Source organism: Ixodes scapularis, unplaced genomic scaffold (genome assembly GCF_016920785.2).
Source record: "Ixodes scapularis isolate PalLabHiFi unplaced genomic scaffold, ASM1692078v2 PGA_scaffold1__304_contigs__length_218370807, whole genome shotgun sequence".
NCBI lineage: Eukaryota > Metazoa > Arthropoda > Arachnida > Ixodida > Ixodidae > Ixodes > Ixodes scapularis.
In genome coordinates this window covers 48199206-48208725 of record NW_024609846.1, presented here as the reverse complement: position 1 = coordinate 48208725, position 9520 = coordinate 48199206, and the positions used below count along the sequence as shown (strand labels likewise).

The following is a 9520-nucleotide window of genomic DNA, read 5'->3' as shown; positions in this document are numbered from 1 at the left end:
TCGAAAGCCGATTCGCCGATCGCGCGCTCGGACGATTCATGCTCATATTACATAGGCTTGTATGCTTTGGCCACACGTAAGTGATCGTACGGATTCTTCTTCTCTCCAAGGAGGGTTGAAAAATCGGCGCGGTTTGAACTGAACAAATACTCGAAGCAAAAACTGCACAAGGTTCATACTCACTCTTCGAGTTCCAGGCGAAATTTGAACGACTGAGTTTGAACTACTACTTTTAGCGTACAGGTGCTACTAAATAAACTGCTCCAACATAAGAAAACGGAAACTTTATTCATCTCTTCTGTTGGTAACGTCGGCAAACACGCGTGCAGTCAGCTGCCTTATTTCCAATTACGTGTGTGCCCATGTAGTTGACTTCAGTGATTTTGTATGCGTAGAAAGGTTTAGGGGATCCATTCCGTATATCTGGAATGTTTCCTTTATAAATGTATTGAATGACTCTTCTTTCGCCTCATACTGTCTTCCTTCGAAAGATGTGCCTCGCTGTCGGAAAAAAAAAAAAAAAAAGAGTACATAAGAAATAGTTCTTACGACAAAACTACATGCACTCACAGTTATGCGCTCGTAGCATTGGGGTTAGGAAGCGTTTGTTGCGCATCGCAGATCTTAAAATCAATGTTTTGAGCGATTTGTCAGGCAACCTTCTAAAAGGCACTCCGAGTTTCAGACTTTTTTTCTTATCTACACCATGACGGATAATGGGCAGCTTGCGCTGTTCTTTATTCACACAAATCATTCTGCCTTCCCCTGCGTCGAAGGTTGAGCGATAACATTTTTATTCGGGAGTTTCGGAATAGCGAACCGAATTTTAGTTCACGTTATGGACGGTAGGGAGAGCGGGCGTTAGCAGAGATAGAGTTTCAGAACAACGCATCTTTGCACCGCAACTCAAAAGGCAAGCATGTCGCGTTTGCTGCGCCCCCAAGATGTATTCACGGCTTGTACTGTACACTGCTCCCCAAACTTAACGTCGCCATGAGAGGATTCGTTTCTGGAACTTTTCGCGCTATTCCCGGGTTTACCGCTCAACCTATCATGGGGAAGTGTTGACTCCCCGATCACACGTTTGCCTGAGGGGATGGTTTTATCTGCTACAGTGACTAATTTAGCACTGAGTAGCCGGCGATAAATTAATATTTGGGTAATCGATTGGCGGCATAGCAGTGCACATACAAAAACGACAGCTGAAAAAAAGAAGCTTTCCCCGTTGTTTTGAGAAACATTATTTTATATCCGCAGTGTACATATATTTGCTCGGTCTGAAAACCAAACAAATCAAAGTTATAGAAGTGCTAGGGTGCAGGCAGACTAGCTAGGGGACAGCGAACGACTGTGTTTGAGGCATTGCCCCAATCACACACAGTTGCGTGTATGTTTATCTTCGTGCTCTTCTTCAGTGTCAAGCTTTAATTACGTTGTAGTATGACGGTGGTATCGTAAGGGCTTTCCAGATTGGTAGGTACAACGAATTATTTTAAATATACTAGATTCAGTTACACTAAATTATTTTTTCGAATTTGGGGTGGTAACGAAAGAAACAGGGGCGGCGGATAATGTTGTTCGCAAAACCGTGTTGATATCTGCATATCACTAGACCAAACGCTTCAAAACGCATGTGAAACAAACATATATACGGATCCGGCACAAAAATCGTCACTTTGTTCGTGCCCAGCTTTACGACCTCCTATAAAATTCTGTCCAAGTAAAAAAAAAAAAAAATATTTGTTTGTTATGTTTGCTTACCTTCCACATCCTCAATGACAGGCGGTTCACCATCGATTTCTGTAATTGAAGAGTAATAATAAAATACGTTGCAGATGGAAACCTTGTTGAATAAACATGAGCCCATATACATGGACACCAGGTACGTAGCCAGGGGGGGGGGGGGGGGGGGGGAAAGAGAGGGGAGCGGAGGGGGTGGCGGCGGCGGCGGCATGGGGCCCGGCCGAAATCTTTAATTTTGCCGGGGCCTTCTCTCCCCCCTCCTCCTGATACAGAATTTTCTCACGGGCAACACCCCCCCCCCCCCCCCCCCCCCCCCCCATTCAAAATCCTGGCTACGTGCGTGATGTGTACACAATGATCGATGCCATGAACTTTCAGCTGCGATTGGCAAAAGCGCCACCGAGCCACGTCAAAAAAAAAAAAAGTGATTTTCGTTTGTTTTATTATTTGCTTACCTTCAACATCATCAATGAAAGGTGGTTCACTGTCGGTTTCTGTAATTGAAGGGTATTAATAAAATACATTGAAGATGGAAATTTCATCCCATGTGCATGTGTACACTATGATATATGCCAGGAACTTTCAGCTCCGATTGCCAAAAAGGGCCACGATGCCTTGTCATAACAAAACGATGCCTCGTCATAACAACACGATGCCTCAAACACAGCCCGTTCTGTTTATGTTTATCCTCGTATTCTTCTTCAGTGTCAAGCTTTAATTACGTCGTAGCACGACGGCGGTATCGTCAGGGCTTTCCAGATTGGTGGGTACGACGAATTATTTTAAATATACTAGGTTCAGTTACACTAAATTATTTGTGCGAATTTGGGGTTGTAACGAAAGAAACAGGTGCGGCGGATAATGTTGTTCGCAAAACCGTGTTGATATTGCCGCGCGCAGGACTTGCAGAAGGTTCTCGTTTATTCTTGCTGCGAACATAACTTCTATCGTTTATACCTGCTTTTGTTGTTCTAGAAAGTGCGTGTTCATTCTCGCCCCAAGCGCGCTACGCTCGAACCTTCCCCGCCGAATCTTCGAGATAGTGACTCAATCTAGATAAGAGGCCGCCCGCGACCTTGTCGAGTCAGTTTCGCCTCAGCGTTCGATCCTGCTGCTTCGCCGCCTTCGATGCCCGCGACGCTCTGCTGTTATCTTTCGTTTTCATTTTGTTTTTGGGCACAAGTTCGGCCCATTAAAAGTTCAGTTTACTCAGTTATTCACCGCCTCATCACTTGTCATTCGTGACAATATCTGCATATCACTAGACCAAACGCTTCAAAACGCATGTGAAACAAATATATATACGGATCCGGCAGAAAAATCGTCACTTTGTTCGTGCCCAGGTTTACGACCCCCTATAAAATTCTGCCCAAGTAAAAAAAAAAAAAAAAAAGAAGAAATATTTGTTCGTTATGTTTGCTCACCTTCCACATCCTCAATGACTGGCGGTTCACCATCGATTTCTGTAATTGAAGAGTAATAATAAATACACTGAAGATGGAAACCTTGTTGAATAAACATGAGCCCATATACATGGGCATCAGGCACGTAGCCAGGGGGGGGGGGGGGGGGGGGGATGGGGGATGGGGAGGGGAGGGGAGGGGAGGGGGGGCGGCGGCGGTGGTGGCATGGGGCCCGGCCGAAATCTTTCATTTTGCCGGGGCCTTCTCTCCCCCCTCCTCATCATACAGCAGTTTCTCACGGGCAACAACCCCCCCCCCCCCCCCCCCCCCCCACCCCCGATCAAAATCCTGGCTACGTGCGTGATGTGTACACAATGATCGATGCCATGAACTTTCAGCTGCGATTGATAAAAACGCCACCAAGCCATGCCAAAAAAAAAGATAAAAAAATAGTGATTTTCGTTTGTTTTATTGTTTGCTTACCTTCCTCATCATCAATGACATGTGGTTCACTGTCGGTTTCTGTAATTGAAGGGTATTAATAAAATACACTGAAGATGGAAATTTCATCCCATGTGCATGTGTACACTATGATATATGCCAGGAACTTTCAGCTCCGATTGCCAAAAGGGCCACGATGCCTTGTCAGAGCAACACGATGCCTCAAACACAGCCCGTTCGGTTTATGTTTATCCTCGTATTCTTCTTCATTGTCAAGCTTTAATTACGTCGTAGCATGACGGCGGTATCGTCAGGGCTTTCCGGATTGGTAGGTACAACGAATTATTTTCAATATACTAGATTCAGTTACACTAATTTATTTTTGCGAATTTGGGGTTGTAACGAAAGAAACAGGTGCGGCGGATAATGTTGTTCGCAAAACCGTGTTGACATCTGCATATCACTAGACCAAACGCTTCAAAACGCAAGTCAAACAAATATATATACAGATCCGGCTCAGAAATCGTCACTTCTACGTGCCCAGCTTTACAGCTTCCTAATAAAATCTGCTCAATGCAAAAAAAAAAAAAAGAAAAAAAAAAGAAAAGAAAAGAAAACAAAAGATTTTTGTTTGTCTTTATATTTGCTTACCTTCGGCATCCTCAATGACAGGCGGTTCTATATTGGTTGCTGTAATTGAAGGGTAATAATAAAATACACTGAAGGATGGAAATTTAAGTTAATGATTTATGCCACGAACTTTCAGCTGCGATTAACAAAACCGCCACGATGCCTTGTCAGAACCTTCATTGAACGTTCTTGCGTATAATGTGGTGGCACGCAGTCTTGATGCGACGGAAGCCCGACATTAAAGTCAGCTATAGGTAATATTAATGACGTAACATTCTTGTTTTTTTTTTCCGCAGCCCGGTAGTATTTATTGACTGAAAGAAGAGGGGCTGCGATGTAATATCGTTCGTAGTAATGGTTCGTTATATCTGTTTCGTGGTTTTACGGCGCTGCACTGCGCATATAGGTCTGTCCTCCGCTTGCACAGTGTCAACATTAACCAGATAAAAAGCCGCGGTGCTGAACTCTCTACGTCACCTACCAAAGGCCAGCGTGGGGTAGATATCAGACACGAGTTTTATGTCAGCGTTCCGCTAGAACTTGCGATTCGTCGGTGAGAACGCGCGTCCCGGCTGAACGCTGGCAGAAGCTCTCGCTTCCCAAATATGACCCGCACTGGCTTTCGGCAGGTGACGTAAGAAATGAGCACTTCGGCCTCGCTATTTCTAGGGGACGTTCACAGTATGCAAAGTATTTCCTCCGAAAGGTCAAACACTTGTTATCCATCTTTTTGCCGTCGGCAGAAGTAATGCCAGGGGTGGAACGGCTGCGCCATTTTCGCCATTTTGCGCCAGACGCATGTGTCTGCGCCACCCTGCGCCATGTTGCAGAAACTGCGCCACAGCCAATACCTCGCGCCATTATACGCCAAATCGCAAGACGTGCGCCAAAAAACTTTTTATTTCGTCTTAGTTTCGGTTTCTATCGACTCGATTGGCAACAATGAGGGCGATTAGCCTGGTCGGCCTTGTAATCCTTTGTTTTGTTTATTCCCCCTGTCTATCCCGAGTCGGAAGCGCGCGAAAAAAACTCGGATTCTAAGCGCTACACCACCTACGACTGGATTGTTATTCTTCAACCATAAGCGGTAGGGCAAGTCGGCCGAGGTAAGGTCGAGTCGTTAAGCATCAGATTGCATGAGGCTCTGCGGCCCGGGATCCGGACGTCATCCAGTCGAAAGCAACTGAGCAAAAGATTCCTTTTAGTACTTCATCCTTAGGAGTTGGAACCGCATTCTCGCAAGATAAATCGTGATTCGATAGAACTGAAACCCGGTCCGATCCGAAACCTTGCCGGCCAGCAGCTCTTACCTTGCCGGCCGGCAGCTCTACTTATCTGCTCGGCGTACTTTAACCTTGCTCCTGCTTATCGCTTCAAATACGATAACTTCGTTAATCGTAGCCTGCTGCTTCGATACCGAGTTGCACAATAGGATAAACTCGAAATTTGTTGCCCTGCTCCTCCGTGCAACTGCACGTCCGTTGTTTACGCACGTCACGTGGTTCGCACATGTAATTACTATGTCAATCACGTGTGGGTTGTGCGATAAGCAGTGCTGGTTTGCATCTTGAACATCTGAAAGCCACTCAGAAAATATCAAGGACGCTATCTTCAGAAACATAGAGTACTTGCTTTTTGATTCTCATTAAGGCTCACAAAGTTTCAAGTTTTCGCATCTATTACACTGTTATCCCATCTACCTGGGTCCCTAACCACTGATGTTCATCTCTGCTCCTAAGCACAATTGAAATTGCTCCAGTGCTTGTCTAAGACACAAGCTGAAGTGCAATGCAAACTGATCTGAGCTGCTCCTAGCCTGCTCCAGAATGTAGTTTTAGCTGCTCCCAACCTGCTCTAAAACAGCTGTTTCAGCTGCTCCCGTGGCTGCTCCCAAGTACATTTCATGAGTTCCACCCCCTGTAATGCCAATACAAAAAAAAAAAAAAAAAAAAAAAAACGATTATTTTTATATTATTATAAATAACGTGTCATTCCTAAAATCCTCCTTTACCTCGTCTTTGAACCGAGCAAATGTCCAAAAGTATTTTTCAACGCGTGAAACCTTGGTTTGGCCGTGTTATGCTTACCATTCTTACGATCCTTCACGACCGTTGCAGTATCAGTAGTTTGATCTGGACAAGGATAACAAAATACAGTGAACCACGTGTACGAAATTTCTCTGTTGCTCTTCAGGCAGTAAGAAAAGGTAGCTGCCCTCTTGTTCCTCTATGTGCATTCACTCAAAGCTTGATCTGGCGCAATCGAAATTGTTGCCAACTCAAAAATAAACAGAAAAAGACACGAAATAAAACGAGTCTAATTTTGTTAAATGGGGAGAATTCGTCGTATTAATGAAGTAAATGCAAAGGTGCAGACGGAGCTGATTAAGAACTGGCATTATTAACCCTGGAGAGGTCGGGGAATAAGAGGGACAGTCGTCCTGTTTCCGTGCACTCTCCAGGGTTAAAAACATTGTCGTGTTAGATATTTTCTTTTTTTATCACGCAACATTACTTGACTTGTTTTGGGGTCGCGGGACTAAAATAAGTAATCTGTTGACCTATATGAACACAAAGTTACAGCTACACACGCATGCATCTGTTTTTGACCTCATACCCTCGCCTTCAGCATCAGCCAAATTCAATTCCTCATTGAGAACTCCTGCAACAGAAAAAGAACGATACAGTTCAGTGTAGTTCGGCAGTTGCATATCGCTTGAATTAGAATTAACCCAATTAAACTGCGGAGCAGTAACAACAGGAAGGAAGTGAACCAACTATACTACAGACCGTTTTCGTGTTACGGTTGCTATCTTGAAATATGACGTAGCTGGGTTAGGCGACAAGAACGAAAGTAGCAAGTCTGGGCGTAACTGCAATGGCCGACAAGGACAACTGTGAACAACAGGTCATGCCACCGAGCGATTAAGAAGAACGAGCGCTGCATTGCAGTTTGGCAGGGCGCTCGGATGTTCAACATCGGGTCCAATGACCGCGGACCGTCTGAGAATTACGAAAATGATTTTTCTGACCAAACTTTATTGCCCGGTCGGTATGGGAAGCTTTTCCCATACCGACCGGGTGCCCGATAAGAATTAGCAATACGGAATGAGGCTGTGCTTTAATTCCAGTTTTTTTTTTCTTGTGGGTTGCATCTTTTTTTCTTTTTTTTTATGCAGTGAGGAGTACATTTGATTATGAACGTTAGTCACGAAAAGTGACGCGGCGAAAAGGTTATCCAATGGGGTCGTTAAGTTCCTTCCTACTAATAAGTCCTTGCCTTCCGCAATGCTTGGGCGTTTCTTGGGCATGCTGAATTGGCACATTAAGTTTCGAACGTTTATAATGTGTGTGGAATTGTCTTATGAAATAAACGTGTCTTATTAAATACAATTTTTTGTGAACGATAAGGATCTCTTGTCTTTGTCGTTTATTTCAAGGGCGACTCTGCGTTATAAATCGACACTCATTTATACGGGTTAGTCTGCCGGCCTCTACCGATATCTCTTGTCTCCGATTGCGCAACCCTAACGTGGAATATCGGTTGAAGATTTGCCGCAAACAGCTGCGTTTGAAAGCAAGCGAAAGGTTCAAAAGTGCAGCAGCATCGAACACAAGCAGGTGAACGGTTTTTCGGTGTTTATGTAAAAGTAAAATCGGCTGGTGTTTCTCGGTGTTTAATAATTAAAAAAAAAAAAAAAAAAACGAAATTTGTATATTGGCGATTTGTATTACACGCACGTTAAAACATTGATTATTATTGGTGACCAAATTTGCCGATGAATACAAAAACAAGGTCATGAAAAACTAAGGGTTCAGCTTTAATTTATAGCTTGCATACTATCTAATAACGCTTCACGGTTACCGTAATGAGACAGTGCTTGCCGACGACAAACAACGAGTCAGAATACGTGTTAAAGTACGAGTACTCTTTGATGTAACCATCCGGAGTTTTTTTTTTATTTTCTTTTTATCCACTACCGCCCGCTTCTTTCTGTCGCAACATTTAACCGATAACGAAAGCCAGTGTAGTTTTGATCACTGTCGTCCAACTCTGACCTAAATAAAAACAAAGGCTTTGTGACAATTTGTGGTGACTGACCTAACCCTTATGCCACTGTCCTCTAGGTTCAGACGTGCGTCTGATTCAGAACGTACAGGGTGCTTGATCCAAGGTAAGATCATGCGCCAGAAGAATGTCCAAGAGAGGAGAGTTTCGACAAAGAATAGTCTTCAAACACACATAACCAGATTTTTTTTTAATTCTTTGTTTGTTTTAACCAATTTTTGTGTTTTAGACATTGGCTTATGCTTATCGGTGTTATTCAGTTAATCCGGAAAGTCTACGGCCTTAAAATAAGGAATGCAAACGTACCGTCGTGGAAAAAAACACACACACAAAAAAAACATGTTTTTAGTCAGCATAACCTTCACTAAGTTTGCTGCACAATATCCACCCTTTTGTATACTTTGACATCCGTTGCTGATTTTTATGAGAAATTCTTATGTTGACCGACCATCCACGGTGACATTACCGCGTTGTGTAGATGGCAGAAGTATAGAAACAACATGCAATATTTGGTAACACCTTACCTTGGAGCGCTAATGCGCATACGAAAAGGAATGCAGTCGCTCTCATCATCAGCTGCTGTGTGTACTGGCCGCCAATTGTTCTGCTACGGAGCTTATAAAGCTCACAAACGACATTGTAGCGCTCGTATTTCCTCTTACCCTTTGTTACACTATGTGGACAATGTGAATAATGTTTTTTATTGGTTATTTTTGTTTCACGGCAGGCACGTAGCCAGGATTTTGTTTCGCGGGGGGCCCGCCCATGACAAAATGCTGTACGAGGGGGAGGGGGGAGAGGAGGTCCCAGCGAAATTGACGATCCCCCCCCCTGGCTACGTGCCTGTTTCACGGACAGATACATACTTAGAATAATTAATTGTAAAGTGTATGGGGAATAGAATAAATATACGCGTGAAGAAGCGAAAAAAAAAAGTGGCAATTAATGTTTAGGCTCCCGACAAACTCCTATGAACGGAAATTCGATTGAGGTTTGCCATTAGACGAGGCTCCAGCGGAAGCATTGTTCGCTAAATTTAGCGGGAAAAGTTTGTACGCTTCGTCCGTGACGTTATACCTCTTTTTCAGAAAAGGCTATAGTCCTCCGCCTAAATTGATGAGTAAGTTAAAGTCGATTTACGTTGCATCTTTCCCGTATAAGACGGTCAGGGTTAAAAAGCGATTAAGGGAACCATGGGTTACCCCAAATATTTAACAATGATACGGGAAAAAGAA

The 9520-nt window shown here is 43.8% G+C and overlaps 2 long non-coding RNA genes across 2 annotated transcripts; both read right to left on the bottom strand.

Annotated features, from left to right (window-relative positions):
• Nucleotides 1-383: 383 nt before the first annotated feature.
• Nucleotides 384-3208, bottom strand: LOC115309074. Its single transcript, XR_003916633.2, has 3 exons — nucleotides 3168-3208; nucleotides 2199-2237; nucleotides 384-501 (listed from the first exon to the last, which is right to left on the bottom strand). It is a non-coding gene; the product is annotated as an uncharacterized LOC115309074 (long non-coding RNA).
• Nucleotides 3209-6304: 3096 nt separating this feature from the next.
• LOC120837536 lies at nucleotides 6305-8871 on the bottom strand. Its single transcript, XR_005714922.3, has 3 exons — nucleotides 8810-8871; nucleotides 6834-6878; nucleotides 6305-6349 (listed from the first exon to the last, which is right to left on the bottom strand). It is a non-coding gene; the product is annotated as an uncharacterized LOC120837536 (long non-coding RNA).
• Between the last annotated feature and the right edge of the window lie 649 nt (nucleotides 8872-9520).